Source organism: Amblyomma americanum, chromosome 6, assembly GCF_052857255.1.
Source record: "Amblyomma americanum isolate KBUSLIRL-KWMA chromosome 6, ASM5285725v1, whole genome shotgun sequence".
In the NCBI taxonomy this organism is placed as follows: Eukaryota; Metazoa; Arthropoda; class Arachnida; order Ixodida; family Ixodidae; genus Amblyomma; species Amblyomma americanum.
The window spans coordinates 112,807,204-112,822,307 of NC_135502.1; the positions used below are offsets into that span (position 1 = coordinate 112,807,204).

General features: G+C 53.9%; 1 protein-coding gene and 3 non-coding genes across 12 annotated transcripts in view; 3 read left to right on the top strand and 1 right to left on the bottom strand.

Moving 5' to 3' along the window:
* Nucleotides 1-15,104, bottom strand: part of fra (neogenin protein frazzled) — a 503,762-nt gene that overhangs the window by 451,137 nt on the left and 37,521 nt on the right. The gene's annotated exons all lie outside the window — the stretch shown is intronic.
* On the top strand, nt 13,421-13,493 carry TRNAK-UUU (transfer RNA lysine (anticodon UUU)). Its single transcript has one exon. It is a non-coding gene; the product is annotated as a tRNA-Lys (tRNA).
* TRNAK-UUU (transfer RNA lysine (anticodon UUU)) lies at nt 13,716-13,788 on the top strand. The gene has a single exon. It is a non-coding gene; the product is annotated as a tRNA-Lys (tRNA).
* On the top strand, nt 13,862-13,934 carry TRNAK-UUU (transfer RNA lysine (anticodon UUU)). Its single transcript has one exon. It is a non-coding gene; the product is annotated as a tRNA-Lys (tRNA).

Genomic DNA, 15,104 nt, shown 5'->3' on the forward strand with positions numbered 1-15,104 from the left:
TAAAAACGGACCCGTTTTAGCTTTTATCCCCTCTGCCGCGACCCGTTACGCGCGCGCCGATGCTGGGTAGATTCGTCTTTTTCTCTTCCCCCTCTCTATCCCTCACCGCTTCGTCCATTACTCCGTTATAGCAACGGGCCCACAGCAAACGTCGCCTTCCTCAAAAGAGGAGCGTCTGGCGCGCCGCCTTTGTTTACGCCTCTCTGTTCGGTGAAGGAATACGTATCGGAAGAGGGCGGAGAGAGGCCCGCGTCGGAATGGCCCTCGGAGATACGCGCTTGTGAAGCGGTTAGGAGCTTTCTTCTATCGCCAGTTTCGCCCCCCCCCCACCCCCCCACCCCCCCGGCCCTTTTATTTCTTAGAAACGAAGGCCACTGGATACGCGAAGACCATTGCGAGCGATACGGGTATACGCGACCCGGGATCTTTTTAAACCGAACATTGGAACAGGCACAAAAGGGGACGTGCGCGTACGACGACGCTGACCGCGGTTACAAATCCCGTCGCACGCTCCGAAAAGACCGTCCACATGTGCACAGCTGCATACACGCAGTGCATCATGTAACGAATATATAAATGACTCCATGCACACACACCCCGCGGCCGCCTGAGGGAGGCTGTCAAATGAAACCCGTTTCATGGCCATTATTCGGAAGGAGATGCAGAACATCGTGGCCGCAGGGGCCGCGCTCCTCCTCTGCTTTTTTCCCCCTTTGTTGTTTCTTTTAATACGAACCCCGAAGCGCGATCGCGATTCTGTAGTCTGAACAAAGTAACAACCCGAAATTAAGCGGCGCCCCGAACCTGAATACTGCATACATGTTGTTCCTTTACGTATTGTACACACATACATTTTGTCACCGCTGCTCCTTCATTCCATTTGTTTCGTAGGCGGTTTTCATAAAGTTCGGTGCAGTGTACGTACTGAGTCGCTCAGTACCGCAAGAATGGATATTTAAATATTTTTTTCACCACTGCCTCCCTCCATGATTGGTCGCCCAAATTTGAATCGCGCGCAGTGAAGACAGCTGACTCCCTTCTGCCGGAGTATATAAGTTGCGCATGCACCAAGAACTTGTCATTCTGTCGCATTCATGCAAACGTGGCTTCTGTCGTATTCATGCAAATCACCACTTGCGCTACGCGGCAGCTGCTGCGCAAACTCATGGGCGGAGTTTTGGCTGGATGCACCCGTTCTGACACGCTGTCCCTTACAGTCCCCTGCACTGCACAGAGGAGGACACCGTTTCTGCTGCCCGGATGTGTCGCAACGGCACAAGCGGCAGCTAGATCGTCCCTAGCTGGAGGCAAATCACAATTAACCCTTTCCACAGGGCGAACAAACAGCAGCGCAAAGCTGTGCCCACTCCTCTCCCCCGCCCCTCGCTGTGACAGCCCGTTCCGGGGATCACGTGGGCCAGGCCCTCGTCGCCACACAGGTCACAAGATGGACTCCTGTGCCTGCTCAGCGTCCTCAATGGCCAGACGCTGAAAGGGGGAGTCTTCCGTTACGCAGACTGACTCGCGGAAGCCACCACATGACCCGTACGGTGTCACTATGCGGCGAGTACGTGGTCCGCACGTCGGCCGCTCACAATGGCCTAAGGCACTTGCCAGCATCGCCTGGCAGTCCCGACCACAACACCGTGCCTAGGGTGCCTCGATGCCAGCGCCGGGTGGAGACAACTTAAGCGACGCCACCATATTCAATCACACCTGGCCTCTCCCATGTACCGCGAAATGCTCGACTGGTAGCCCAGTGTAGCTCTCGCTGCAAGAGGCCGTTCTAGTTAAAGCACTTTGAAGCGCGCCGAGAGCATGAACGGCGCCGTTGCAAACGCTAGCGCCGCTGATCCCGTGTGATTCAAGATGGCGGCGCCGCTGAAGTTGTCTCCACCCCGGCGGCGCTGGCATCGAGGCATCCTAACCGTGCCTACGAGAAAGCGCCACCTACAGGTATCCCTGCAAAATTATTAAATAAGGACCTCTGTACATTCGCTGAATTTCCGAGAGTGTGGCCCCAATCCGGAAATGATAAAGAAGGTGAAAAGACCTCTCGGCATCGTCAGTCCCTCACACTGCGCGGTGAGCATCGGCGAAATACCCGGCGGACGAATGTTCAGAAAGGACAGCAGCGGCGTGTACGTGTGGAGCGGTGGTGCAGCGCACACCGACTGCGCTCACCTGGACGCGCTGAAAAAGAGACAGCACCTCTGCGCTTCTGCCACTCCGCCCTTCCCGAACACAGCTGCGCGACGGGTCCTCCATCCGAGCAGTTCGTCTGCGCGCCGCGGAAGAAATGGAAGAGGGGAATTTAATTAACGGACGCCGCCGGGATGTCCCCGTAGTCCTAACCCCTTCCACCCTTATTAATGCGGAGAGGATAAAAGGGCTCAACTGGGAACAGGCCCGAGCCATGTGGCTGCCCGCGCGCCCAGCCTCCTTTGCTTGGCGGCCAGCGCTTGCAGCGCGAGCCAACGAGAGGAAGCTGCGCAGGCCTGCGGCGAGGGGAACGGGTCTTCTCGCAGCCACCGCATACATGTATACGACAAGGCTGCAACCCGCTGCATCTCTCCTGCAGCACCTGGTACGGGGACATCTGCGAGCGAGACACGAATCACCTCCGCCTCGGTGGCTCCCTCTGGTCGAAATATACTCTTACGCCATTACAATAAAAAGTATCATCATCATCGTCAAACCGCCGGCTCTGTAACTCAGGGTACGCGGTCTTAGCAGGGATATTCTTAGGGGAGAAAGACATTCGTCATCCCCCGATCAGACTGGTAACGACCGCATTTCCCAGTGTGCACCGCTGCGCGAGGTCAGCCACGAAGTTCGCCGCCCAGGGACTAGTACTGTTGCGGACACTGGTGTCCCCGCGTATGCTGCGTAACCCTGCAGCGAAAGACCGCGCGGTGCCGACGGAGAGAGGCAGTGCCTTTCTTACAATGGAGCACAGCCGACAGCGCATCGCCAGGCCAGGGGATGCCCAGAAACGAAGATGAAAAGGAACCGCGGTGTGTATATAAGTAAATCGTTTCAAAGAGAATGAAAATAACAACGCGGCCACTCGCCCCAGATTCCGAGAGAGAGAGACGCAGAGGCGGCAGCCTCCTTTCTTGCGCCCTTCTTCACGCTTCCCCGGAGACCCCGCGCCGGAAGAGGAGAATCAAGGGAAGAAAAGAAAAAGAACGGGGTGTGCATCCCCGCTGTTCGCGATGCGGCCCCACCACCCTTCTTTTTCTTCATTCACATTTCTCTCTTTTTTATTTCTCCCGTTCCTCTCGCATACGAGGGGGAAATTTAATTTAGAGACGTCCTTCGCTGATTTCTCGCGGTGTTCCCATCTCCGCGGCCAAATTCAATTGCCTCGGCGTGCTGCCGCCGCCGCCGCCGCTTCCGCGCGTCTTCCGACAAAAAAAAAACGCGCGCACGCGATAGCGCCAAACAACAAACATCCACAGTTCGGTCGCAAGGCGCTGCCGCCGCTGCTCCGCGTCTCCTTACGATCGTGCCGATCCTCCAACGAGGAACAGTCACGCCAGGAAAGGAAGCGTGCCTTATTCCTTTCCCCCGCCAGCTCCTTAGCACACTCCCGTTTCTGCTTCTCCCCCCCCCCCCCCTTTTCCCCGTCCATTTTAAAACAGCCACGCGCAGCGAACGAGGCTCCCAGCAGCCTCCGTACGTGTGTCCAGTGCGCGTATACATGAAGAGTGCGGCCGATCGCCAAGAATATAAGTGCTCCGAAGCATTACCGTTATTAGGGCCCAACGAGGTAACAACCCGCCGAGATAGCAGCCAATCGACGTAACGGGCCCCCAACATTTCCCGTCCATTCTCGCCCTATGCACATGTAAAACAAAACAAAAAACAACAGCAGCCATGAACGTAACTAGGGCGCCAGCACTTTCTCCGGGCACGTGTAACGACGTCGCTTTGCAAATCGGCGCGAAAGCTGCGCGCACTCGGAAACGCGCGCTGCGGCGCCCCCAACGGGTGCAGTGCCCGCCAGCTGAAAGGAGTCGCCCAGTTTCCCACATTTGCGCGAACGCAGCCTCGGTCCCCGGGAGAGGCAGTGGAGAGGAATCCTCTTCGCCTCAATAAAGGGCCGTCCAGATGCGATAAAAAAAAAGCAAGACGTAAGCGAGGGAAACAAATCTAGCGCGTTCCTGCCGCGGTGCGCCGTGAACTCTGCCGCATGCAGCGTCAGCGGCTTATGCGAGGCTTTCGCGTACGCAGGCGCTGTAGCCCCTCTACCCCCTTCTTGTCATTCCAACCGGCGCTCTCCTTTGTATTCCCGCCCTGGCTTGCCACTTTTCTTCGAGCCACTTTGGCACTCCGCAGCCGCTGCCGCCGTTCCGTAACACTATTTGACGCCGCGCACGCGCCCTCCTGCGGACACGCGCCGAGAGCACCCGACCAACACCGGGGAAGTGAAACTGCCTCTCGCCTAGGTGAAGAGATACGCGGATAGGAGGAATATGCCGCACTGCCCTTCTTTTTTTTTTTTCCTTTCGCACTTCCGCCTCCTCACTTCCTTAGCGGGATGCTCGCATGCAGAGCTCAAATCACACGGTAGGCAGGAGCCAGCCCTGGGAAGAACCCTTTTCGCCCAAGAAACGCTCTTCCCTTCCGGACTGGCGAAATGTCCCGCAATCCCTGCGCTGCGGGAATGCGAAAGGCAGCGGGGGAGGAATAAGCGCGACGGGAAAAGCACGGGCAGCACAGCAGCGAACGATGCACACGAAGAGTACAAAGTGACAGCTTCAAAGCGAGAAGAGCGTCCTTTTCTTCTCGTGTTACACACCTCCTCTTGTTCCTCAGGCTGAGAAGCGATCAGCGGAGTTCCGTTTGAGCCATACAGAACTACAGCGCTTCCACATTTAGCTTTCGCTTTTTTTTCTCTTTTTAATCTTCAACGGGAGAGGCGCGGGCGGTATGAAGGGGGGGGGGGGCTTCTACAGAGAACTGAAGCAGCACTGCACGGGCCAGTTGGTCGGGCAAATGGCGGGCGGGCCCTCGCCGGCAACAAACGGACCGAACGGAACACCCAGAGCAGTCTTCCAAGGGGGAGGCCTCGCATTTCTCTCTCCTTCCTTCACATTCTGCACGACTCGTGTTTCGTCACGCGCAAGAGGAACGATCATCGCAGCGTCGCTCCGCCGACACTTGTTCTTCGGGGGTTCGTTCTCTCCTCGGCGTTTGCTGGTTACGCAAGTTAGAGTGTGCAAGGAGAGGAACGACAGAAGGCAGAAGAAGAAGCCAAGACAGCTCTCGAGCGAGAAACCGCCTCTTATCTGTTCCCCTGCAGAGGAGCAGGCTGTCCAAAGGGAGGGACCAAGGAAGAGAAGAGGAGAAAAGGAAAGGGTTGTAAAGCGAAGATACAACAGCAGACAGTAGCAGTCAAGGGCGGCACACATCAAAGCGTGGTCCGTTCTCGGGGATCCAGTTTAAGGGCAAACAAAGAAGAACCGAGATTTCACAACGCCCGGGGACGTGTCGTCGGGGTGGGACGGAGATAAGCAGCTTTACGAGGCGGACGTTGAAAAAAAAAAAGAAGGAAAGGGGTTGCGAATGCGAGGACAGAAACGAGGCGGCAGCAGGGTGAAAAAGGTCTGCATCAGAAGCTGCGCGACGAGCCTGCGGACAAGGCCACGCCAAATTGAAAAGTGAAAAAAAAAATCCAATGAAAAGGAACAGAAAGGTTAAAGACAGGCGCTGGACGAGACTCGCTATCTGTACACTTTTTTGCAGAGCCAAGAGAGGCGCTGTAACGAACCGAGTGCCCTCCGGGGCTGTTTACGTAAGCAGCAGAGGAGTCGGAACACAAGGACCGACTCAGCGGCGGCAATGCAGATACTGTGTGTGGTCAGTACGAGCCACCGATTTTCAACAGGAAGCTCTTAGGAGCACTCGCGACAAAAGAAACAAAATAGAGAGACCAAAGGGCGGTGCCTATGCTTCGTTATGCTTCTTTCCTCTCAATGTCCAAAGTCAGAGCCTGGTCAATATTCTGTTTCCTATTTTCTGTTATCCGCACACATCGCTCTCCATGTGTCTGCACTGAGAGCGCAACAAGGCCTGACGAAAGCTGGGACACCATTGAAAAAAAAAAAAAAAAGAAAGGCAAGAGAAAGGGGAGAGGGTAGAAACAGGGCTATTGACACAAGACATTGGCTGGTTGCGACAGACTGGCTGGCAGAGCTTTGCGTAATGCTTAAGAGGCACGCGGGAAAGCCAGCTCGTTATGGAAATCCGCGCCTTTTGAGCACACTCAAAAGTCTGTCCGTGTAATTCCTTCCACTGCCTTCGGCGACGCATGAAATATTCATCACACTTCTCGTTATTTATTTGATACGGTCTTCGGACCCTGGTATATTAATTGTCTTGTGCGCCAGCAACACTCTCCGTTTTACAGGGCAGTGCTCTCTGCATACGTGCCGATTTGGTGTATGCTGTCACAAAGCAACACAGCTGTCGGCCACCGGATTGCCACCGCAATACAAGGAAGAAAAATGAGCAGCACAGCTCTATCTGAAGCGGCCCTTTTCTTGTAAATTATTCACACTGAAATCCATACTCCCCGCCCCGGCTATGAAACCCCGTGTCAGCATAAGTTTGCCAGCCACCACAGTCGATTCTTGTTCCTAAACACTTTTGAGATGCACTTCCCCTTCGCTAAAAATAAGTGACATCGATCATTGCGTTAGTAAACGTCAATGCGGGCACTGGTGTTATTTTGTTGAAATAAAGCTGCTGCTCCTCCTCCGTGTCAAATAGTTCTAGCCGCGTCGTTACTTTTTTTTCTATATTTTGCAAACATCGGTTGACAATTTGTATTCAAAGAAGATTGTTTTCTTCCTGAATAGTCCATGTAGGCCTAAACAGAGGGAAATAGCTTCTTTTTTTTTTGCAGCACAAAAACTAACTGTCATTTTGACACAGCCAGTGCGCAAAAATTCTGCACAAAACATCCCAATGGCTGGAAATTGTAACATATCGAAGCACCATGATTTATCAGCGAAGCACACAAGGGATCCAGGCCAGATACTCATTTTTCCGGCCAACCTCTCTGCCTTTTCAGTCAACAAACCCTCTCTCTCTGGACATCACGTGTATGTGTTTCTTGTTTCGAAGGTGCGTACTAAGTTAGAAATCGAGGAAAAAAAACATAATTGCGGACTCCAAAACCTGCCTACTTCACTATCTCGACGGTAGTGCTACAGCTGTGAAGCTCACTGTTCCGGGAGATATGGCGGTGTTCACAAGCTAACAGAAGATAAGGCGCCCCAGCAGAGATATGAAGAGTGCCGAACTCGTCTGAAGTGAACAGTTCACTGCCGGTTGCAGCACACTCTCGCAAGAAAGGCGCGACTTCTCTTTTTACTGGACTGTGTATAGTACACACACGGACAGAAAAGCGCATCTCCGACAAGGCAGCAGGCCGAAGTCCGGCGCTGCCTCCCTACAGCGCCCAAATCACTACACGTCTGCATTCACGGCGATCACGTTTGTAGACGCTCCCACGAGCATCGTCTTGTGCTGCACTTGATCGAGACGGTAGGCTCAGTCGTAACAGGTTGCAACTCCGAGCCGCAAATGGCGCCTGTTCACGAACTGCTATTCGCCACCGCGCATGCTGTCATTACATACACGTGAGCCGCGACCACGACGCAAACACAGCCTTATTTATATGCAGCTTTCTCCTGCAAACTCGGTCTCGCGACTAAAAGAGACACGTGCCTGCCCTCCCCGCCCCACACAATAAACTTCCTTCACGTCTCTTACTCGCACATCATGGATAAAGGCTTGCAGACTGATCGCCGCTCATGCATCACGTCTTCAATGCTCTCTATGACCAGCTCACCATGAAATAATCACGCGCGCTAACTGTACATATTTATATTGCGTAAATAGTTTTTCTGTATATTATCTCTCCCCCATATCTTCTCTTCCTGTCCCCTCACCTCTCTTATTTCACTTATCCATTCTTCTTCCTGCTATCCTTTATTTCCGCTGCCCCAGCTCAGGTGCTTCGGTACCGATGGCAGATGCCGGGGCTAGCGAAAATCTTTTCCTTCTTTGTTATTATTATTTTAATACAGCCACTTACTACTACCAGTGCGACTAAACGGCAAAGGCGCTACGCGTTGCGGGCTGCGCTCGTACACTGCGTTAAAACAAAGCTTCATTCTCCATCGCGCAGTTGTTTGCTCGTTTAAACGGAAGGCGCCGGCATCTCAAACGCCAGTCCGCAAGAATGTTTCCACCCATCGAAGCAAGTTGGCCGGCTAACGAATCGGCCCGGTGTTGGTGCAAAAGCGCAGGAAACGCAGCGAAACGTGAGCAACAGTCGTGAGCCTTTCATGGTGCGCACCACAAGTGGCGCCCCCTGGAAAGCATCGAACATACCAGGTGCGCGGGAGCAGGGCTGCGCCACGAGACACCTAGCTTGCCGTATCCGAAAGGCGCTTTGGCAGCAAACTCGCTAGCCGCCTTTCCAGAGATGCACCAAAGAAGGCCGCTTACCTGAAGAGAGAGAAAAAGAGAACGAAAACAAAACATTAGCATCAAAGAGGTAATTGGTCAAATATTTAGGGGAATTAATATTAATTCCCCAAGGTGGAGTAAATTTGTAGTAAGGGAGTAATTACTCATTGGCATCCACCCAAGCCCAGCCATACGGCTACAAAGGAGAGCTATGCAGCTTTCTCAGAATGGTAGTGCGCTAGCTGTCAAGCTCACTGTTCCGGGAGATATGGCGGTGTTCACTAGCTAACAGAAGATAAGGCGCCCCAGCTGAGATATGAAGAGCGCCAGATTCGTCTGAAGTGAATAGTTCACTGCTCGTCGCAGCACCCTCTTCGTCCAGGTCCAGGGTTCAATCCCGGGACCACCGCTACACCGGAGCAGTCGCTCTATACAACACCGTTCCCACTTCGAGTTGTTGATCAATTCTCGCTCGCCCTGCCATAAGCTTGCCCTCCTGGTTAGCTCAGTTGGTAGAGCGACTGCTCCGGTGAAGCGGTGGTCCAGGGTTTGAACCCCGGACCAGGACGAAATTTTCTTTTAACTACGAAGTTTCCGAGAAAGCTCTATAGCTTTCCTTTGTAGCCGTATGGCTGCGCTTGGGGTGATTCTAATGAGTAATTACTCCCTTATTACAAAGATGGGATTGACCCAGACCCCCTCTTTCCCCGCATCCTACATATTCACATAGCATAAACCCAGCAAGGAAAAAAAAAATGGTCATCGATTTGCCCATAGTTAGACCTAATGCGAACTAGGTGCGCTAGCTGTGCGGTTTTCAATCCGGATCCGGTGTTCACGGATGGCAGTTGTTCGGACAGTGATAACGGGTTAGTACCCATGTATGCCGAATTGGCCATTCTCTCCATTCATAGATCCCCGGGAGTCGTCCTACCACTGCTGGCGCAGTAACGCAACGGTACAGCGGCGCAACGGTACAGCGGCGCAACGGTCAAGGGATGCACCACAGCCCTTCTATGACAGGTGCAGCCATCGGTGGGTCATGGGTTGCTTGGGTTGGGTTGCGATCCAGGTTGCGCTTCCCGAGCAGCCTCTTACGATTAAGTGAGCCGCCACCTGACATGGTGGGCAGACCGAGCGACGGGAAAACTGCCACAAAACTGGCTTCAGACAAACAGACAAACCTACAAACAAACACAACAGCTAAATGCGGGGAATGGCAATTAGCGCACTAAAAAAGCGATCGCGTCATTGGATGGCACGTCTGGCGTAGCGAAAAACGTCGTGATGTTATTTTGCAAGTACTCATGCACACGTCGCCCGAAACATAACTCAAAGCCCATCAGACACAGATGGAGAAAGACACGCCGTCACCATTCACACTGCATTAGTAGAAAATCGGAAAACGGGACTAGCCGCGCCACTCCGGGCTCGAGACGAACGGTTAATCTGTGGGGACGTTCACATAGACGGGGGTAATGTGGGTGTCGGGTTTTAGCGTCCCGAAGCGACTCAGGTTATGACGGATGCCGTAGCGCTGGGCTCCGGATTAAATTACACCACATGACGTTCTCTAACGTGCGCTGACATCGCACACATGCGGGCTTTTTTTTTTCCCTTCACCTCCATCAAAATACAGCCGCTGCATCCGGAAACCCGCGACCTTGGTATCAGTAGTCAAGGGCCAAAGCCACAATGACCCACCGCGGCGGGCCAGTGCGCGGTGGGTCAGTGGACAAATGGCTGTGGTAACGCTGTATACAGTCCCCTAAAAGACTAACTTCTGTACCTATTTTAGTCCTTTCCGAGCTTAAGACTGTATAGCGCCACGTGGTCTTGCTGTACGCGTCCCCTGTTTCTCAGGACGGGCGCTGGAGGCTCGACACGTGCTTTCACTGCGTGACGTAATAGCCGTACGAGAAGACGTCCCCGAACTGCTGCTCAACACAGTTCACACCCTGACGGCTCGCCAGCGCACAACGAATAGGACTGATGACCAGAGCAGTGAAGTCAGTTTTGAACGACATCGACTAAGCGGCAAGCTCGAGAGAACTCGAGTCAATTGTATTCGATAGCTTAGCATAAATACTAAAAAGCAGGTCCCGGCCCCCTTCTGTGTCTGAAATATAAAGGCTGTGTGGGAACAAGACAGCGTAAACACGCCTCAAATTACTTCCTGGCCACACATTTTCAATAACGTGGTCCCGTTAGAAGCGTGTCGCGGTAAACCGAGTTCGTCTTAGCTTTTGACACACACACACTGGACGAACTCGCCGACTGGTACTCTGCAAGGGCGTGCGCTGATGGCCCATGCCACTCACAACATTTAGGCTAGCTTCGATTCCGCAGCGTAAACCTACACCGACGTCAAATCCCAGTCGGTGTAGATGCGTATACAAGCGACTCACAGAAAGCAAGAAGGCGCGACTGTCTGCGTTGTTCGCCTGCGTCGCCACTTCCCTTCATTCGGGTGGACATCACACACGTTGCAGTACGAGCGCATGTGTCTACATCATGATGCAAGGAATGGTAACCTGCCTCAGCCAGTAACTACCAGCTAGAAAAAAGGCGTCTGCATTCCTCCTGTGACGTCACGCACTTTGCCCGGTTCAGCATACCACGGCATGGATTTAGAACACAAATTTCAAGAACCGACGGCCGCTAATACCTCCGTCGCTTCTTGGACTTGTGTTCTAAATACATGCCGTGGTATGGTGAACCGGGCAAAGTGCGTGACGTTACAGGAGGAATGCAGAAGCTTTCTTTTTTTTCTTGCTAGGAGGCACTGCCTCAGCTCGGCGTCTCTGCCCAGGTGAATCCAAACGTGTGCTTACAGGAGGGACCGGGTGGTTGTTCTGTTTGCACAATGCATTTGCTGAGCCTTCTTCGTTACGAAAACGGGAGCAGGCGCAGTTTTTAGGTCAAAGTATATTCTTCAACGACCTTTGCTGACACAGCCTGTGAGGAGATTTTCTGAAAACGAAGCACGCCAGCAAGCGGGCGGGCTACGCAAGCGGTCCAGCGGTATCGAGCGCGCGTCGCGCCGAGGTCGATATACGCACGCACGTACGGGTGCGATCTCTCTCTCTCTCTCTCTTTCAGCAGTGGTCACCGCCCCAACGTGGTCATCGACGGTTGGGCCACGCATGAGTACACAGACAAGGCGATCGCACTCTAGCTGCCGCCCCGCAGCACGCTCACTTCGCGATGGTCAGCGATGGAAGGGGGCGTGACCGGCGTTATGGGAAACGGTGCAGATGCGAGCACCGCACGTATAGGCGACGATGGCGCGCTCCAAAGCGCGCGCCGCGCCGCATCAAAGCGGGTTAATCCGCACGAACTGGTTGCGAGAGGCCATAGGAGCCAAGTTCTTCATCGTTGTTTTCACCGAACGCTGTTACGTACCATGAAAACTGGTTCGCTCTGCACGCAGTAAAAATTGGCACGTGCAAGTGCCCCCCCCCCCCCCCCCTCCCTTTCCCTAACGCCCTTTGAATGGCGATTGTGGCGCGCCGGGACAGGCAGCGACACAATATCCCGTTTTACTAGTGGTTATTACCGCACGCTATACGCGCAATGCCGCCGTCCGGTAACTGACTAAATACCGAGGGCATGGCAGCCAATGACACCTGCACCAGCAGACTGTCATGTTTCATATGAAATGCGCATTTAGCGCAATACCTTCAGTGCCACATCCACGGGAGAGCCTTGTCGCCAGCATGCCCTGCCTTAGGCCAGGACGAGACCATAAATCACATTCTCTGCCACTGTCCAGCGTACGATCCCCACCGGAGGCCCTCGTCCAAGACTGCCGGAACTGGGCACACCGACCGACACAGGCCAACCCCTGCTGTTGCCCAGCCGTAACCACCTCCCAGCCCTTCGACTCCTCCTCCTGGAGTACTTGGACATTACTGCGCTGGCTTTGATTTTCTGAGCCGGTCTATGCATGGTCAGCAAACTGCCGGCCTCCACCTGACGGCATACCCCCCTCCTAGACCACTTCCCCCGCCTCCGGATGATGACGAGTGTCCCCCAGAATCAGGGAAGCAGAACATAGTGTTCATAATAAACAATAGTCACAACAAACACCCCAGCACACCTCTCCAATCTAAAATCCCGAAGATGGCATGCAGGCGCTTTTGTGGCACCGCGTTGACGACCACACCTTAGGCTGATCACACTCAAACGACGTGGATCAGTGCATATAGATAAAGATCCCCCAGATCCTTTCCGACGTATCGAAAAACAGCGGAGACAAAACTGAAAGTTTACAAAGACTAAATACAAGCTAAAAAAATCAGCGGCGAAAACTGTACACTATGCTCCACGTGATCCAAGTCAGAAAGCACTTGTGTGTAATGGAGCCAAGGTACATATGTCACCGGAAAGACGCAGAGCGAGCAGGTCGCGGGGAGCATTATCCTTCCGCAATATTCCAGGGAGCACCTATCACCGAGCAACACCAGCAACCGTATCTCTTCGAGACACTACCTCAGCAGCTGCCCGTTTAGCTTAGAGCAACACCTGCAACCGTAGCTCTTTCAGACACTACCTAAGCAGCTGCCCGTTTAGCTTAGAGCAACACCTGCAACGTAGCTCTTTGAGACACTACCTCAGCAGCTGCCCGTTTAGCTTAGAGCAACACCTGCAACCGTAGCTCTTCGAGATAGTACCTCAGCAGCTGCCCGTTTAGCTTAGAGCAACACCTGCAACCGTAGCTCTTCGAGACACTACCTCAGCAGCTGCCCGTTTAGCTTAGAGCAACACCTGCAACCGTAGCTCTTTGAGACACTACCTCAGCAGCTGCCCGTTTAGCTTAGAGCGACACCTGCAACTGTAGCTCTTCGAGACACTACCTCAGCAGCTGCCCGTTTAGCTTAGAGCAACACCTGCAACTGTAGCTCTTCGAGACACTACCTCAGCAGCTGCCCGTTTAGCTTAGTCGGTAGAGCATTGCGCTTTTAACCTAACGGTCCAGGGTTCGAGCCCCTGCTCGGGCGTGCCATTTTTTTTTCATTTTCCGATGATAGCCGACGATGACATCGAAACAGGCGATTCCCACTCTTTCAGCAGCTGCCCGGGCAGCTCAGTCGGTAAAGCGTTCGGCTTTTAACCTAACTGTCCAGGGTTCGAGCCCCTGCTCCGGAGCGCCATTTTTTTCCTTTTTCCGATGATAGCCAACGATGACATCGAAACAGGCGGTTCATACTCATTCTGCAGCTGCCCGGGTAGCTCAGTCGGTAGAGCGTTAGGCTTTTAACCTAACGGTCCAGGGTTCGAGCCCCTGCTCGGGCGCGCCTTTTTTTTCCTTTTTCGATGGTAGCCAACGATGACGTCGAAACAGGCGATTCACGCGCTTTGAGCAGGAGCCCGGGTTGCTCAGTCGGTAGAGCGTTAGGCTTTTAACCTAACGGTCTAGGGTTCAAGCCCCTGCTCGGGCGCATCTTTTTTTAATTTTCTGATTGTAGCCAACAATGATGTCGAAACAGGCAATTCACACTCCTTCAGCACCTGCCCGGGTAGCTCAGTCGGATTCTACTTCCGCACGCAGTAGCAAACGGGCGTGTCTCGATGGGCTCCGTCGGAGCGGGTTCAGCGGCAAAGTCGGGCCGCGGTAACAGGTTTCTGGACACAGCTGACCAGGATTACCAAGTGATGCTGGCGCAACTGCTATCGGGTCAGATCGTTTTGAACACCGTTTTTTTTTTTTTTGCACGGCGATGTGAGAGCGCGGCCTTTCCGCGCCGAAGATTTCAGGGACGCCCTTGCTAATCTGGGAGCACACCCGGACGTTATCGCCCTGGGGGCGTACCAAATGAGGCATGTGTAGGCGGGAACTTTCATGACAGCCGAAGCAGTGAAGATCATGCCCGCTACAGGCGACGTGCTGGCCAAAGAGCGTCGGTGTCTGGTTATGAACGCAAACAACCAAGATGTCAGGCTCACGCTCCACTGGCTCCTTCACGGAGTCATCGACGATGATGTGCGGGCTGCGCTGGCAGCTTATGACAAGGTGACTGAAGTGACCAAGGAGAAGTGGGCATTACCGACAGGCCGCCTGGTCGCCCTGAAGTTGAAGGCCGGTGTCAGTGTAGAAGATCTGCCTGATCAGGTGCGCGTGGGCGGGGAGCTGGCCTTGGTTGTGGTACCGAACCGGACACCGTCGTGTTTGAGCTGCAGCAGTACGGGTCATGTAGGGCGTGATTGCGAAGTCCCGCGCTGTTCCCGATGCCGGCACTTTGGCCACAACGACATGGACTGCGTTAAAGCCTACGCAACCGTCACCGGTCAGTCGATAAAGAACGATGTGATAGAGCTCGTTATGGACGTTGAAGACGCTGAAGAGGCTTCCAGAGGTGCTGGGAATGTGCCCGTACAGTCTCCCCTGGACGACAAAGCTGAAGTCACCAAGGACCCCCAAGGCGCCGTCAGCAAAGGCGACCAGCATATCAAGTGAACACCACCCCTTCGGGGGGCGGGGACTACGAAAGAGGACAATGGCAAGGAGTTGGAAGAGGTGTCGACGGGGGGCTGGTGGGATAGTGAGCAAGCCATGGATGCCCCGAGTGGAGTGCAGCAAAAAGAGTGCGCGAGGAAACAGCCATCGGGGG